This window comes from Mycteria americana, chromosome 5, assembly GCF_035582795.1.
Source record: "Mycteria americana isolate JAX WOST 10 ecotype Jacksonville Zoo and Gardens chromosome 5, USCA_MyAme_1.0, whole genome shotgun sequence".
Classification (NCBI taxonomy): domain Eukaryota; kingdom Metazoa; phylum Chordata; class Aves; order Ciconiiformes; family Ciconiidae; genus Mycteria; species Mycteria americana.
Window position 1 is genome coordinate 57377478 of NC_134369.1, and position 15496 is coordinate 57392973.

Below are 15496 nucleotides of genomic sequence, written 5' to 3' on the forward strand. Positions count from 1 at the left end.
GGCAGCACAGCAAATAGTATTTCTTCCCTCCAGGAATGAAAGTCGTTGAAATTTACTGCGTGATTTCAAAATCAAAGTAATATTCTAAAATTATATTAGAAAAATTTGGAAATAAATGGAGTAACAATACAAAAGGAGAGAAGAAAAAACAACAGGAGTTTTCCCTTCTCTTAAGAGTAACACTTTACAGCCTGCCGCTTCACAAAATTACATTGCAGCATTTTTGTCCAACTACAAAGATCCAAGATCTCTGCTGGGCCCATCTCTGCTTTTCACAGAGCCCAGATAACGTCTGCCCCAGGCTGTTTGTTGACTGATCTGGACAACATGGATGTCTAGAATCTATCAGCTCTGCCTTCACCAGAAGGAAGTAGTTCAATACACAGGATAATACTAGGAGACGGGGTGGAGGTTGGTGAGTATCTACAAACTTAGGCCTGAAAAAATAAACTGCACAAATCATCTGGGACTGGTGCAGAAGGAGCTTCTATTTTGCATCTTATCTTTCCTGTACCTGCAGCCTTGCATTTCCTTTGCTTTTCCTCCCTGACTATTCAATGTATTTCTTGCGATCTCATATACTCCAACAATACACCGGGATTTTTCAGGAATGTGTTGAATGCTTATCCCTAAGAGCAAGCCATGATCAGTCCTGGCCCTGACTTAAAAACAGACACTCCTTTGAAAACAGTCCTGAACTTCAGCTTCATTCTTTGAAAAGTGCATGAGCGCCCACAAACATGGATGCAGACACACATGTTTAATCTTTTGGCTGGCATTCAGTTTAGCAAATTAATTCCTCTATCCCTGACCTCTTTGTGACTCTGGGCTTGGTATTGCAGAGGGTTACAGAGCATGAACTTGACCAAAAAAAAATCTTATGAAACTGAATGTCTGAGCAACTGGGCGGCAAACGGAACTCAATGTCAGTATGTGCAATGCAGGTGGGGGGGGGGAACAACTACTTACACATTCATAAAGATGGAAACAAGCCCGCTGTAAAAGGTTGTCTGAAATCATTAGTTCCCTGCTTAGCAACAGTCAAAACACAAAAAGGAACAGAGGGGGAAAAAAAGGAAAAGAATAGAAAAAATTAGAAAATATCATCATGACCAATCCATCCAATGACAACAGAAGATACAGTGAAATCAGAAAGTGTACAACGTTTACAGAGATGAGCAGGTATATGAAACTATTTCCATTTGATGAAAGATCAATTAGACTATGAGTCTTCACCTTAGAAAGGAGACAACTCAGAGAAGATATAATAGGCAGCTTTAAAATCACGAGTGATGGAGAGAATACGAACAGAAACCAATTACTCTGCATTTCTCATCTCATTTCTCATCTATGTAATTACCAAGCATCAGGTTTAAAGTGAATAAAAATAAATACTTTTTTACACAGTAATCAGCTAAACTGTGGAACTCATTGCCATAGAACATCATAGAGACAGAAAGTGGAAAAGGATTTTAAAAGGATTAGACAACTTCATGGAAGACAGGTCCAGCCAGGACTGTGTAACATGATGGCCCAGATGCAACCTCCATCTCATGCAGTTTATAAATCACCAATTACCAGATGCAAGGAATGTCTACTAGGGAAGGATTACTCTAAAAATCCCACTGTTAATAGTTTCCCTAAGTATCAAGGACAAGATCCTGGCCTAGACAGACTGCTGGTACCACCCCATAAAGCTGCCCTTGAATGCTACGCTAGAGAAAACACTACTTGCACTGCATATAAATCCTACGAATTAAAGATTACAAATGTGTGTATTAAAACCAAAAAAAAACCAAAACCAAGAGCTGCACTGACCTCTTTTCATTCTCTGTTATGGACTCTTGAGTCAGTCTAGAGATATCAGTACTAGAGGTGAACATCCAGAGACATAGTCAAGGGTTGATGAAAGCATTCGGTCAAACGCTGATCTTCCTAAAGTCACTGGATATTTTTCTTATGTTGAGTATATATTTGAGACCAAAAATAAAAGCTTAATTTTTTCATTCCTATAATCCACAATTACAACACACAGTTTGTCCAACCACTAAGGGAAAAGCCACTTTTATTGGCTACTTTATAGGCTTTTTGCTCTCTTGCCATTTGACCCATTTCTCCAATTTGAATTCCAAATGGGAACTTGCTCCATGGCATTCCCAACTGTTTGAAAATTAAAACATCTCAAAGAAATACAGTAGGCTTTTTGGCTGAATCCTTGCAAATCCAGACGGTAGAGTGGAGCTTGAGCGGGGTATTTTAGCAATGTCACTGAAAATTCAGCTAAATATCAGATCATTATTTCCACAGTTTATTGTTCCTGTGTCACTACAGTTATGATGATCAGGGGAACTACTTTCTTTTTCAGGCTGTTTCCTTAAGCAAACAAGGCTTGCAGTTTATATTCTTTCTGTGTGCCCCACTCTTGCAAGTTTCATGAAGACAGGTGCCAGGACAGAGGCACTTTATTAATGTTTCCATGGATGGAAAGGATGCAGAATGAGCAGAAGCACCTTACATGCCAGAGAATCTGCATGTGGGATCACTACAAGAATCCCGCTCACAAAACTCCTTGTTCTTGCAATGCACTCACCACGTGGAGAATTCTGAAGGAAGAGAGTTAATACATAGGACATCAGCTGTATTTCAGGGAGCAGACAGGCCTGTGGTACATGATTAATTGTTCTGAAGACTAGAAGAGACTACAGTGGTAATCAGGATAATCTCTTGTACACAATAGGGAAGCAACCTTTCCTGGATTAACTCATGCCTTTGACTCCAACCTCTATGGCTGAGTTACAAACATGATTTTAAGAAAAGCATCCAAACTTTATTTTCACATTTCCCATAGTGAGGAACTTGCTAGGCTGTTCCAACATTTAATTGCCACTAAATATTTAGATCTTGCTACATCGTTATCTGCCAGACAGAAGAATCAGTTTAGACCCCCATTTAAATTTACTTGTATACTGAGAGTAAGTCTAACTCTAAAGACTTAATTTCGTGTTTAATGAAAGAAGTAGGCTGAACTTGTTTTCAGAGTGGAAAACTTATTTTCCAACCCTTCTGATCATGCTTGTAGGTTCTCTTTGAAACTTGTCCAATTTTTATTATTTTTTCCTTCAATTATGGATGCCAGAATTTGACATCATGATCCCAACAAGATCGCAGGTACCAAACATTGAGGTAATATAGCTTCCACACAGTTATTTAATATTCTCCACTCTATACATCCAAGGGTCCTTCTTGTTAGGAACTACTCTATCCATAGGCGAAGTAAGTAATTTCCAGACTGCTGGAGGAGACGAACAACCATAGCCTTACAAATTTTACTACAACAGGGCCTTGAAGAGTCATTCCTGTTACTGCTACTGCTGCCGAGGAAGGAATCATAGGTGCCATATGGCAAGAACAGCTGGAACGAAGGCTTGCAGCTCCCAGCAGCGACTGCTGCCGTACCTCCCTTACCTTCTTCACCCTTCCCCTCCTTCCCCCTCCTCCCTGCCTAAGGTAGCAAGGAAAGCAGCAAATATCAACACTTCCAGCTAACTCTGTATCCCAGATTCAGTCCCTCCACATTTTTATCTCTCTGCTCTGACTGGAGATAACCCAAGCTTGGCCTAACCTTGAATCCCTGGATTGCCATTATTAATTCTGCTCCCATTTCTGATTCTGGGTTGTTTGGCTCCCCAGATACTTGCACACAGCTAAAGAGGTACCTGGGCTATCAGGATAAAAGCCACATCATGCAGATGTGGCTCACATGCCTTTTTCCTAGACAGTTGAGCCTGCAATTTGCCAAAGTAAAACTTCTTGTTTGTCTGTACCCAGGGCTGAAAGTAATCAATCAAGATTGCAGCTAAAGAATGGGGAAGTAATACATGATGGAAAGGACAGAGCAATATTTACTAATAATGGTGAATCTCATCTTCCAAGTCAATGATAAAATTATGAAGTAATATATTTTTTAAATTATTAAGATGCAAAGATACTAAAATAGCTAAGTTATAACAAAGAATTTACCTAGCGAAACCTTGGTTAGAAAGCTGTAATATAATAAAGAACTACTCCAGAGCTGATTCTACTTGAGGGGAAGGAAAAAACTAGAGTAAGAAAAAAAGCATTTGGAAATCAGACACCACCAGCTAGCAAATAGGTAAAAAATATTTTCTAAAGACAATCTAATCAAGACATCTGAATATCAAGAAGCTGTTTCTTTGCAAGATGCAGCTGAGCCAGTGGTAGAAAGAGGGTGTCATGCTGCTACGTCACTGCTCTGGGACACTGCTCTGCACTGTCCATGCTGCACTGCACATAGGTGGGAGACACCACAGTCATCTTATCTCCCGTTACCCAAACATCTGGCCAGATCCAATGAAGGAAGAAGAGCATTTGTACCCAAGAACTTTGCTACCTGTGCAATGAATCTCATTGCACCCTAAAGCAGAGAAATATAGGGATCTGAATCCAAGGCCACACTGCCCGCAATGATTGAAAGAGGTTTATGTTAAATGTTCCAGTTTGGGATTAACTCTGATTTCAAATGTAAGTCTAATGCACCTCATGTGACTCAGTGCAAAAGGGTTCCTCCCAGTTTTGACCCAGCTGTTATTGGAGAACTAGTTTTTCAAGCTGTGAAATCCACTTTATAGCAAGGCCTTAAAACCTTGGCAATGCCTTTGAATGACAAATGCAGGCCTCCTCTGAAATACATTTCAGCTATGTGACCCTGATTTAAGTTAAAATTCATAGACTGTTAATTAGCATGTGGAACAGGAAGTTTCTAAATAGCTCACCAGGTATGTATTTGGCAGGCAGTACACCAACACTTGAAGTGTGGTTAAAAAACCCACTTTTTTACATCACTGAAAGTTTAATAAATATTTATTTCTTCAGGGACCTCCTATGTTAATGAAACCTGTCTGCTCTTGTTTGAATCTTTAAAACGCATGTGTTAAATAGTAATGCTGAGGTAGTGTCTCTGAAATTGCACCACTAACAGCAGAGCAAATACAGAACATAAGTGTTTTTTGTGTCTATTTAACAGCTTTTATGTGTCCATTAAGTGCTTGTTTTCTGTTTTGTTAATCATTCCAGCTCCCATAATAATTAGACGAAAGAGGAAATCGCAATTTCAAATGCTACCGTTTCTCTGGTTCTCCAGAGTTAAAATGAGGAAGCAGGATTAGATGGCTTTCTCAAATGTTTTTTTCTTTTGCTAATCATGCCAAAATCACATTTCTGTGCAGATTAAGTAGTCAGATAGCCCATCAAAATATTGTGTTATTTGTTTAGTATCAGGAAGCAATTCCATTTACCGTACTAACATAACATTCAACGGCCTGAACTATTACTTTTTCAATGCTATCATTTTCTAAGACCTTGCGCCCTATCCTCAAAACTTGTTCAACTACTGGTGGCACAACTTGCACATCTGCAGGTTAGCTTTCCAGCCCTGGAATGACACACCACGTGGCAGTAGTGCTGTGCAGCCTGATGTCACACATAATGAACGTGCCTTTGGTGCCAAATGTCATGTGCCAGGAGAAAGGTCGCAGTCTCACGCTGAAAGGAGTCCTGCTCAGACCACTCTCTTTACAGCAGAATTACTCTCCACCTAACACACCTCCCAACTTCAAATCATGCTTTAACTGGATGATGAATTTGCACTTCTGTGTTTCAAGTCAGTGTCTGCATATTTTATGTCACAGACTTTTACCTAGATAACCTTCTGAGGTCCCTTCCAACCTCAGCTACTTTATGATCCTATGAGTGGTACTGAAAGAAAACCTTCAGCAGCTTAGCACCATGGTCATTCCTCATGTTCATGACCAATTATATGTGTTCTGCTCACCGTGTGACCATGGAGATGCATTCATTAGGGCACAGGAAGTGTAGAAGTCTGCTCCCATATAAAACTGACCCAGTGAGAGATGGCACAGCTGGGTTCAGGGAGTCAAAATACTATCTTCTTTTCATTCCTAGTCCCAGCTTTGTATTACACAACTGCAGTTTTATTGCTTCTTTGAACAAAGATTTCACGCAGTAGTGGATTCTGGGAGATCTGGGAATCTAGCCTTTGCAAAGCCATATTGACTACAGAATAACTCAAATTGCTCTAATCCTATGAGGCATTTCAAATCTTGGAGATGCAGCTTCATTTACAGGGCCTTTCCTCCAAATGAAACCTGGAAGAAACACTCAGCTCTTACTCCCTGCTCCATAAGAAACGTTTCTCCTGGAGCTGTAAGGCTCCTGAAGCAGCTAAAGTGAGAGTGGAAGACATTCCAGGAGTGCCAATGCAGAATAAGAGACTGAAAATAGCCACTAATGGGAGTTTTTGTTCTAACAGTTGTACAATCCTGATTCTTGGCCAAACCAGCTTCAAGAGGTGCTGGTGGCACCTCATATTCTCCGAGAACTGCACTTTCCGTCTGGACAAATGCATGAGCCTGGGGGGGCAAGGGAGAAGGTGGTGGTGGTGGTGTTCAGGTTGCTGGAAAACTAGGTTCTCAATATTTATGATATACAGATATTGCAATTTGCCTCATTCTATTATAGCAGAAAGTCTGTTGTCAGTGTAAAGCTTCAGCTCAAAGCCTGGTTGTCTATTGCTTTCTGAATTTTCAGCTTCATATCCTAAATGTGTGTCTCTTAATTTATCCAGACTAGAAGTACATCTGTTCAGTATTTGGCATATGAAATATTAGGAAGTATGCACTGAAGAAATATCCAGACCAAGTTATCGGCCTACATACAAAAAGGAATTAAACTGTAATTTAAGAACTAATTTCACCTCTCTGATCTGTCTGGCAGATCTTTTCACTATTATTCTCTTGTCCAGTACATACGTTCCCATGATGCCAAATAGGCTTTCACATACACAAAGGCAATAAAAAGGTAGTGGTGAGATCCACCCAGCAGACACAGTACTGATGCCAGTGGTCAGCTGGCACAGAATGAAAGAGAAGGAAAATAAGATACTTGTGATGAGGTTCACCCTGCAGATGGAAGAAAAGATTTTAGCACACATCTGAAAATGACAAGGGAGAGTAGCTAATTCTGCTTTTCAACATATGATTTTCCATTTATTATCATGATTATTCCTTTTAATGCAAAACCCATCTAAATCCTGCAATCCATTTTCACTGGATGGATTTCCACTAAAAATGGGCTGATACATGGCAGTGCCATAGTGGCACTTTAAAGAGGACTACCAGTCCTTCCTGTGGGAAGGAGACAAACGAGTGACACATGCTGGGACTTCCCATACCAGAATGTCGTACTTTCTGTTTCAAGCACTATGTATTTCTTTCACAAGACAATGATCCTTGTTCCAAATAAATGACCTAGGCATGGAATAGATGAAAAAAACTATTGATAGGAAACTTAGAAAAGTGACATGATTCTGGTGCAACAGTTTCTTTGTGATTTGACTTAATCTCATTAAAGGATATTCCTCTCAGACAGCACATTTCATCCAAAGACTTTGTGTGTTAACCACTGAACCTAACAACCAGTTGCCAACTTTCTTATCCCATTTTATAGACAAAGAATATTAGATACAGCAATGACTTGTCCAAGTGACTGTATCACTGGGAGGACAACACATCTGTTACATACAAAACTTCAGTATAAAATATTTCACATGCCCCAAGTTAATCTAGTACTTTGCAAATGGATGCAGTTGTAACTGCTTTAAATAAGCATCAATTATTTGGTATAAGTGTTTTTTAAAATAAAGGTAGCATATAAACCCAAATTTATTATAATTTTAAACAGTATTTCAGGGAACATTCTGAATTGTTGAACAAATTAATGTCAAACTTTGTTCAAACAGACTAACATAGCTTTTGTGAAGCAATCACAAAGAGAAGGATCTTGTACTCTGGACCACTTGAAATGCTTGTGCTTTCAATGCAAGCATTTTGATGAGGTTGTGCTGGACTGACACAGTCAGCAAATAAATCTTCATTCCACATTCAACCTTTTCAATGACATCTGCTACTAAAATTATAAAGCAAAACAAACTTGGAATAACCACCTACATGAGTAATCAAGTTCATGTCAACTGTGAATTCTGAAGCTAAGGATTCCACTTGCTGCATCACATTAGGTTCTGCAGTGGGATCAGTACACTCAATACAACTTCTTGATCCTTCATAGGGAAGAGTATTTGATTTCCAGTTTCTCTGGAGGTCTTATCAAAAGCCTCTGGTTATAGACTTACAAATGTAAGATTTTTTTTTGTCTGAATTAACAGGTGAGCTGAAATCACTTCCTGTAATACTATTTGCAGATTGATACTATTACTACAGAAAATAGAATTAGCTGCAACTAGCTTGAATGCTAAGCAGAAAGTCCATTTTTTTATTTAATATGCAGTTCCGTGTATGCTCTTCTAATTGCTGTTTTGAGCTTTTGCATTTTCCTAAGCGAGAGGGATAAAACGTAGATCTCACATCTAAATCTTTTTGAACTTCAGAAGGATGTACTACATTCTGAACCTCCACATGCAAACCTACTTGTATGGTTTTATTTTAGAGTCAGAACCATCAAAAAGTAGAGACTTGTTGTCTTAATTCTTTATTTGGCTGATTCAAAAGAAATCTCTGAAGAGCAACTGAATTTGTAAGATTTCATCATTCAAAATCTTGGGAAATCTTACAAAAAATTCTTACAGGATTTCAGTACCAGCAAACACAATCTCCAAATTTGACCTATGCCCTGTGTCTAAAAATTTCATCTAATGAAATACACTCACCAGGTTTTTACGTGGGATGTAAAAGATTATGTGATCAGCTACCCTTTATTTATTTAAGTGACACTGGTATGATCTAAGTACTAGAATAGTATTTTATTAGTTTTTTATCTATTGCCTTGACAGTAAATAGCAGCTTTGGTTGCTCTGCAGTACAAACAACTTAAATGGGTATAAGCCCTGTTCTCTGATTTCCCTTTACAGATATATTAGCTCTCTTCACAGCAAGCTGCTGGCAACCAGGGAAAGCAGATGCACTCTCTAAGACAAATGGAAAGCAAAGACCATGAAAGAGATGAAGGGCAGACAAAGCCATGACTTTAGTTCACACTGTGATCCAGTCAGGAGCTGTAGGTGAGTACAAGCAGAAGAATAAATCTCATCCTGAAAATAAAGTGAAGTTTTTCAACTCCCATTCTCCTCAAAGCAGGAGTACATCACTTACTGTACCTTTGGTTCAACATGTTCTATTGAGTCATCGTGGAAAGTGCTGATATAGAAAGTGACCTCTTTAGGTTTCAGTTAATGTTCAGAGCAGTGGTCTACAGCCTCAGGAGGATACCACTCTGTCAGATTCATGTTTGTGACTATCTCTGTACCCTATGCATCATAACACACATTTTAGATTTTATGCATGTTGTGTCTAAAACACATGATCTACAGCAAGCCCTAGAGTAGTAAAAATGAAGAATTCTCTGAGACTTACAGTGAAGCAGGAAGACCAAGGAAAACTCTGGCATCAAGTTAAAATGGACTTTTAAAGATGACCTTCAACTGTTTTTGTCACTATCAGACCATGCAATATAGGAAAAAGACCTGCTGCCAAAGACTCCAAGGCCACCACAGACAGCTAGACAGCTCCACAAAACATCTCCATGTGCTCAGTCATTTGCACTGACATCATACCAAGTCAAAATTAGGACTGCAGCTTTCTTCTGCTCTATGTTGTACAAAAGCTGGGCAGATACCTGAGAAAATTGCCAATCTTGCAGATCATAAAGACAAAGCATTCACTCTATTCTCTGGTGCCTGTCCACAGTCCTAATGATTTCATTCCGATTTTGAACAAGTACAAAGGTCTGTTTGGACAGAGATCTTTGCAAACAGATATCTTAACAGTAAGAGCAGGAATCACATGGGGCTGTGATACTAAGTAGAAAGCGATGGTGTCAGTAGAAGGAACAATATGGGTATACAGGCTAACTGTGAGTACCACCACAGTTATCTTCAGATTAATTTTCTCTCTATAATTTTAAGAAATAAGCCACCCTGATTACTGAATGTTCTGTGAGCTTAGTGTCTGGGTATAGGATGTTAAATTATGTATTTTAAGAATGAATCAACCTGACACGCCTCTCTCAAATGGATGCTTTTCAAAATGAATGGGAAAACGGCAACAATCAATACTGACATTTTTAAAATAAATACATAAATAAGTGAAGGGAGGAGAGGCAGTGAGCCTTTTAATTTTTGGAGCCCTCAAAAAATCACCTATGTGTCTCCCCAGTAAACCACATTATATCCTCAATTTTCAATCAAAATCCTTTTTGACAGCACAACATGGCTTTTAGATTGACCAGCTAATCTATTTTTTGGGTAAGAAAATGACTACCAGTTATGATGGTAAAGATGACAGAAATCATGCCTTCAAAACACCATCCCTTTTAGGAAAATGAGTCTTAACACATACACAATGAGTCTTACACATGCTGCCTGGAGAGACACAGACAGACAAATAAATTTATAATTGTTTCAATGAGAAAAATGTACACAGAGGACTCAGTTCTCACCTCCTTTCTACTCCTGCCACTGCAGTGACTTTAATAGCTCTGTAGAAGCACAACTATGCACGCCGTAGCCCAGTGCTTCTTCAACAGACACAGCTGTCTCTTCCACAGTGGTCCGCTGAGCTCCCTGGCAGCAAATTGTCTTTGGTGCCGTATCCCCAGGTGTGCCTATTCCACCACTGCTCTAGACTGTTCCAGTGAAGAAAAGGCACACAATACTTAACACAGCTTCAACGTATTCCTCTTCCAATAGTGTTTTACCTCCCTCTTCCCACATACGGCTTTCTAGCTTCAAGCACAGCCCATTCTGGGAGTCGATGCTGCAGAGCTGGCTGAGCTGCCTGCCTGCCTCCCATTCTGACTACAGGCAGTATCAGATCCTTTTCAGTCAGGGCATCTGTCCACCTTGGCAACCTGGCAGTATCGTCATTCAGCACAACACAGATACGGCCATGACAGGACAACACAGCTTAGCATTGCACTGATGGAACGTCACCTTCGTTACTAGAAGGGTGAGGAGGCTCACAGAAATGTAGCTGCTATTACACTGAATGTTAACCAAAGCATAGCTCATCAGTCTTTCCTAAAGGCAAGCTTTGCAGATATCCTTAATAGTAAAAGTCAACACATAATCAAAGATAAACGGAACTGAAATCGTGTCATTTCAGTAAAGTCCTGGAGCCGGTGGCATGTAAGAATAGGGTTACTAGTACTGAAGAAAGATGCCAGGGGCTAAGGAATAAACAGAGTAAGATCCGTCTTTCCTGGCTATGCAGTGATCAGATGGGGAGCTATGCAACACTTGGGAAGTCTAGTGAAATTTCTACCAGTAGCACCACCATGGTGACAACCTAGGCATCCCTAGACATAGGGTGTCTTCTCCCAAGTTCATTTTATCAGAGCCTGTATTTCTGATATTGACTCACCTGCTGAACAATTTAACTTAGCGGCAAAGACTTAGACAATCAGAGATACAAATACAGGCTTATTGTCTGTTCAGGCCTATGAGGTGCAACAGACTGTGAAGGCAGAAGAAAATTCAACTTTTACCCGCCCCATTGAGGACCTACCAAACCTAAATTATAGAAAACAAAGGCTTAAAATTGTGAATCCTTATTGGCAACATGAGCTATATTAATTATATTGGTAGATCTATCAAAATAATAGCAGTTACACAAAGTTCCTCAGCACTTCAGAAAATACCAAGCACTTATTTGGGTTCCTAAATTTGAATTGTTCAGAAGTGATTGGTCTAATGGACAAAAGCTAATGGGACAACCCAGAACTCAAATAATTACCAAAGCCTGCTCTAGTTCTCACCTCTCAAATCGCTTTCCCTCTTGATGTAATCGTCTGAAGTGCATGAGCTAGGAAAATGAAATACATAATAATATTCAGCAGCATTTCACCTGAGCACAATGTACACTGTTGGATTGCATGATTGTTTTAATGAAGAACTGAATTTCAGAAGCTCTTTCCCAGTACAAGACACAGTATCAGTTGATATAAATCTCCAAAACTCCACTCATTATGTGGATTACTTAATACAGATGGCTGATAACTGTTTGAAAATTCCCTTGTTTACTAGTCTATGCAAGCTTCAATTCACATGTCTAAATGTATCCCTATTAAGGAAAAGTACTTAAGCATGTGTTTAATTCCCAAAGCCCCAGGCTCAAATGCTTTCCGCAGTAGAGTTGTTGTAACTGTGATTGTCTAAAGAGACTGCTTTCCAGAACAGGCGTGTTTTTTCTGAATGAAGGCCACAGCTCATTTTAGAAATATGTGCCTGTCTTACTGAAATAAATGGCACACTGTTATGCTCCCATACCTGGGTGAAGTGAATACGCTTCAGCAGTGCAGTTTACCTACTATGCTTACTCCTCACAGCAGCAGCTGCGACAAGGGATCATTAGTGAATTAAGAATCTTTGGCTTTCCATGGCATCTGTAGTCTTGATTGCACGATTTCGAAATGGGAAAAAAAAGTCCACATTTTGTAGCTCTCAGACTTCTGGGGATTTCTATGATTCTGGGAAGAAGTACAACTTTATGGAGCTGCACTAGTCATTGTTAATTTAAAATTAATGTAAAAACATATTTTAGAGCTAAATTACCTTTTTCAGAACAAGTGTTGCATCATTTTCTAACCATAATTTATGTGATTCCAGATTGCAGCTCGGGGACCTAGAAGCCAATTTTTTTTTAACTTACAGTAAAAATTTCTGCATTAACAGCATAGTTTCTGTTCATCAAAGTTCTAATTTCCATTGTTTTTTTTGGTTTTAGCTCTATAAATCCTAAATGTGCCTTTCATTTAATTTTTCCACACTTTAAGTACATCTGTTCAACATTTGGTTCATGAAATACTAGGAAGTATGCTCTGAAGAAATATTCACTTTACTTGTCAGCCTACAAAGAAAATGTAACAAATCTGTACTAAAGTTTTTCTTTTCAGTAGCTCACACTTAACCAGCTAACTCCCACACTTACTAAAAACACATCCATGATTTCATTGACATGAGGATAGTTCTATGCCGAAAACATTTTTTAAAATATAGATTCCAGTTGCTAACTCTTAGAATCATAAAAGACAATAAAACAGTATTATAATGTCTTTAATAATCTATCTTATGGCAAGGCATGTCAGGTTACAATCTATTTAAATAGAAATTGTGCTCTCTTTTTACTAGCTCTCATTAGCTAACTCTTACTCTTTGAGACACCTGTAAACAACCTCTATACTGGGAGGATGGTGTTCCCGCCTGTTTAAAAAAGATCTCCCCCTTTTTTAAAATTAAAAAAAAAAAAACCCAACCAATCTCTCTTTTATAAATAGCGATAAAGAAGCATTAAACAAAGAGCTAAACTTATCGCCATCATTTTGTTCTGTTAAAACCCAGAAAATAGCAGAGCAATGTGGTAAATGCTGGTGGAAGCCATACTAGTTTGGATGAATAAGAATGCAAAGTAGCAATAAATATATTGTACACTTCATAACACAAATCATGTTAGTTCCTCAGTGATCTACTCCAAGTTGCACAAAAAAATAAAAAGAAGAAAAAGAGTTTTAACCTGTAGTGGTCTAAGTTCTGATTGCAAGTGAGTGTGACATCAGTATACGTTTTAGTGGAGCTGCTTCTCCAGTTATGTGATGGAATTGCAAAGTTCAGTGCCTGGCCAAGGCACTGAGTTTTCTGCAGACTGATATAAAAATACGCAAGGGTACAAAAACCGCTAACCACACCTTTGCACACCAGCCAGGCCAATAATACCTGCTGACCAACAGAATACAGAAAAGTTTTCCCCATAAAGTTTCTACACCTTTGTAAAGGCTAAATTGTAAGGCTTCTTAGATTGAAACAATATCAATGCCTCCAAGTCAAAACTGCCTGCTAGCTGCAAGAGCCACTGAAGTTCTCAGATCACTTTGCTACTTGTCAGAGAGTGAAATAAACCCAAGTGCAAGTCTCCTCAGCCAACCTCTTCTTTCTCAGAGCACAGCATCTTCTGGTCCGAGGCTGACTGGCTACATCCATGGGCCTTAGAAAAATTAAGATGAGGGGGAAATGGAACCGTGTATCTACTTGAAGTCTCACGCAGACTTTTCAAAGGACTGCACTTACCCAGGTGCCAGACCCCAGCCTAAGACCACAGGTTTTGTCCTGACAGGAGAGTTAGGCTGAGACTGCAAGGTATCAGAGGAAGCTATAGCACCTACCCATAAAACAACACAGAAATCCCATCTTCTCTGGAGGAACAACCGTAACCTGAAGCTGCCTGCACTTGATGTTTGCAGTCTGAAGGTACTTACGACAGAACCTACTAGTGAACAATTTATAGCCCTCTCTTGTGTGAAGCCTCTCTCCTGGGTCATTGTTCTGTGTTTCATTTGTAGTGACTTTCAAGTAGTGGAAAACAGGGAACTATGGATTAGAAACTTTCCCAAGGATCTCCATAACAATTTGCTTTGAGACAACTGGATTCATTCCCCTTACATTCCTCTGCAGAGAAAAGTCTCTCTCTTCAGTCATCCCCCTGCAGGAGGCCAAGGAAAGGCTGCCTATTGCAAACAAATAAGAGAGCACGGGATGTTATCAAGCTTGCAGTACTTTCATCTTAGCTCTTTTAACAATGGGTGTATTATTTCCCACAGGCTCCCATATGTGAGGAATGACTGGATTCCTTCTGAAAGACAGAAATGCACAGGACAAATTCTGCTCTCCTTTCTAATATGATACATTAAGTACTATCCAGTGAAATGGTTCTGTTACCAAGGTCTAAGACATGTTCTCTGGTTATATCATTTACCACTAGACACTGCTGCTTTCTTACTGGAAAACATGAACCTCATCAAGAAAACTAAAAAGAACAGCTATATGAGTACTTAGGGAAACACCATTCCCTTATTTAACAGTCCTGTGTGTACTTTTCTTGATAGGAAAAAAAAAAACCCAAACCAAACCCTTTCAGTTATGCCATTCTAACATCATATAAAAATATTTAATTTTTCCCTCCTGGATGCAAAGCTGTGGTAACTGATGTATTTTTCTTTATTTTGATGTGCGTGTGTAACTGCTTGGAGTAGTAACAGTGCATGCTTCAAGCCTGTTATTTAAAACTGCCTGCTTCCAGCATGTATCAGAAGTGGAAAGCACCAAATTGAATTCGAGTAATTCCTGCAGAGGGATTACTCAGAATTCCATTGGACTGTGACTGCTTGTCCAAAAGGTGGATTCTGGGCATCAAGATTTATTTTCTTCTTTGGATTTGGCAACATCATACACTCAACATTGATAATTTTCCCTGATCTCCTTTTCCAGTTTTTTTGGCTTCTCAGGGTCCCTTATTAAAAGTACTCTATCCATTTATTAACTTATAAAAACCAGGATTGTTTTTGGATAGAACTAGTAAAAAGTGCTGGAAAGTTGGTAATCTGAACTCCCCAAGTG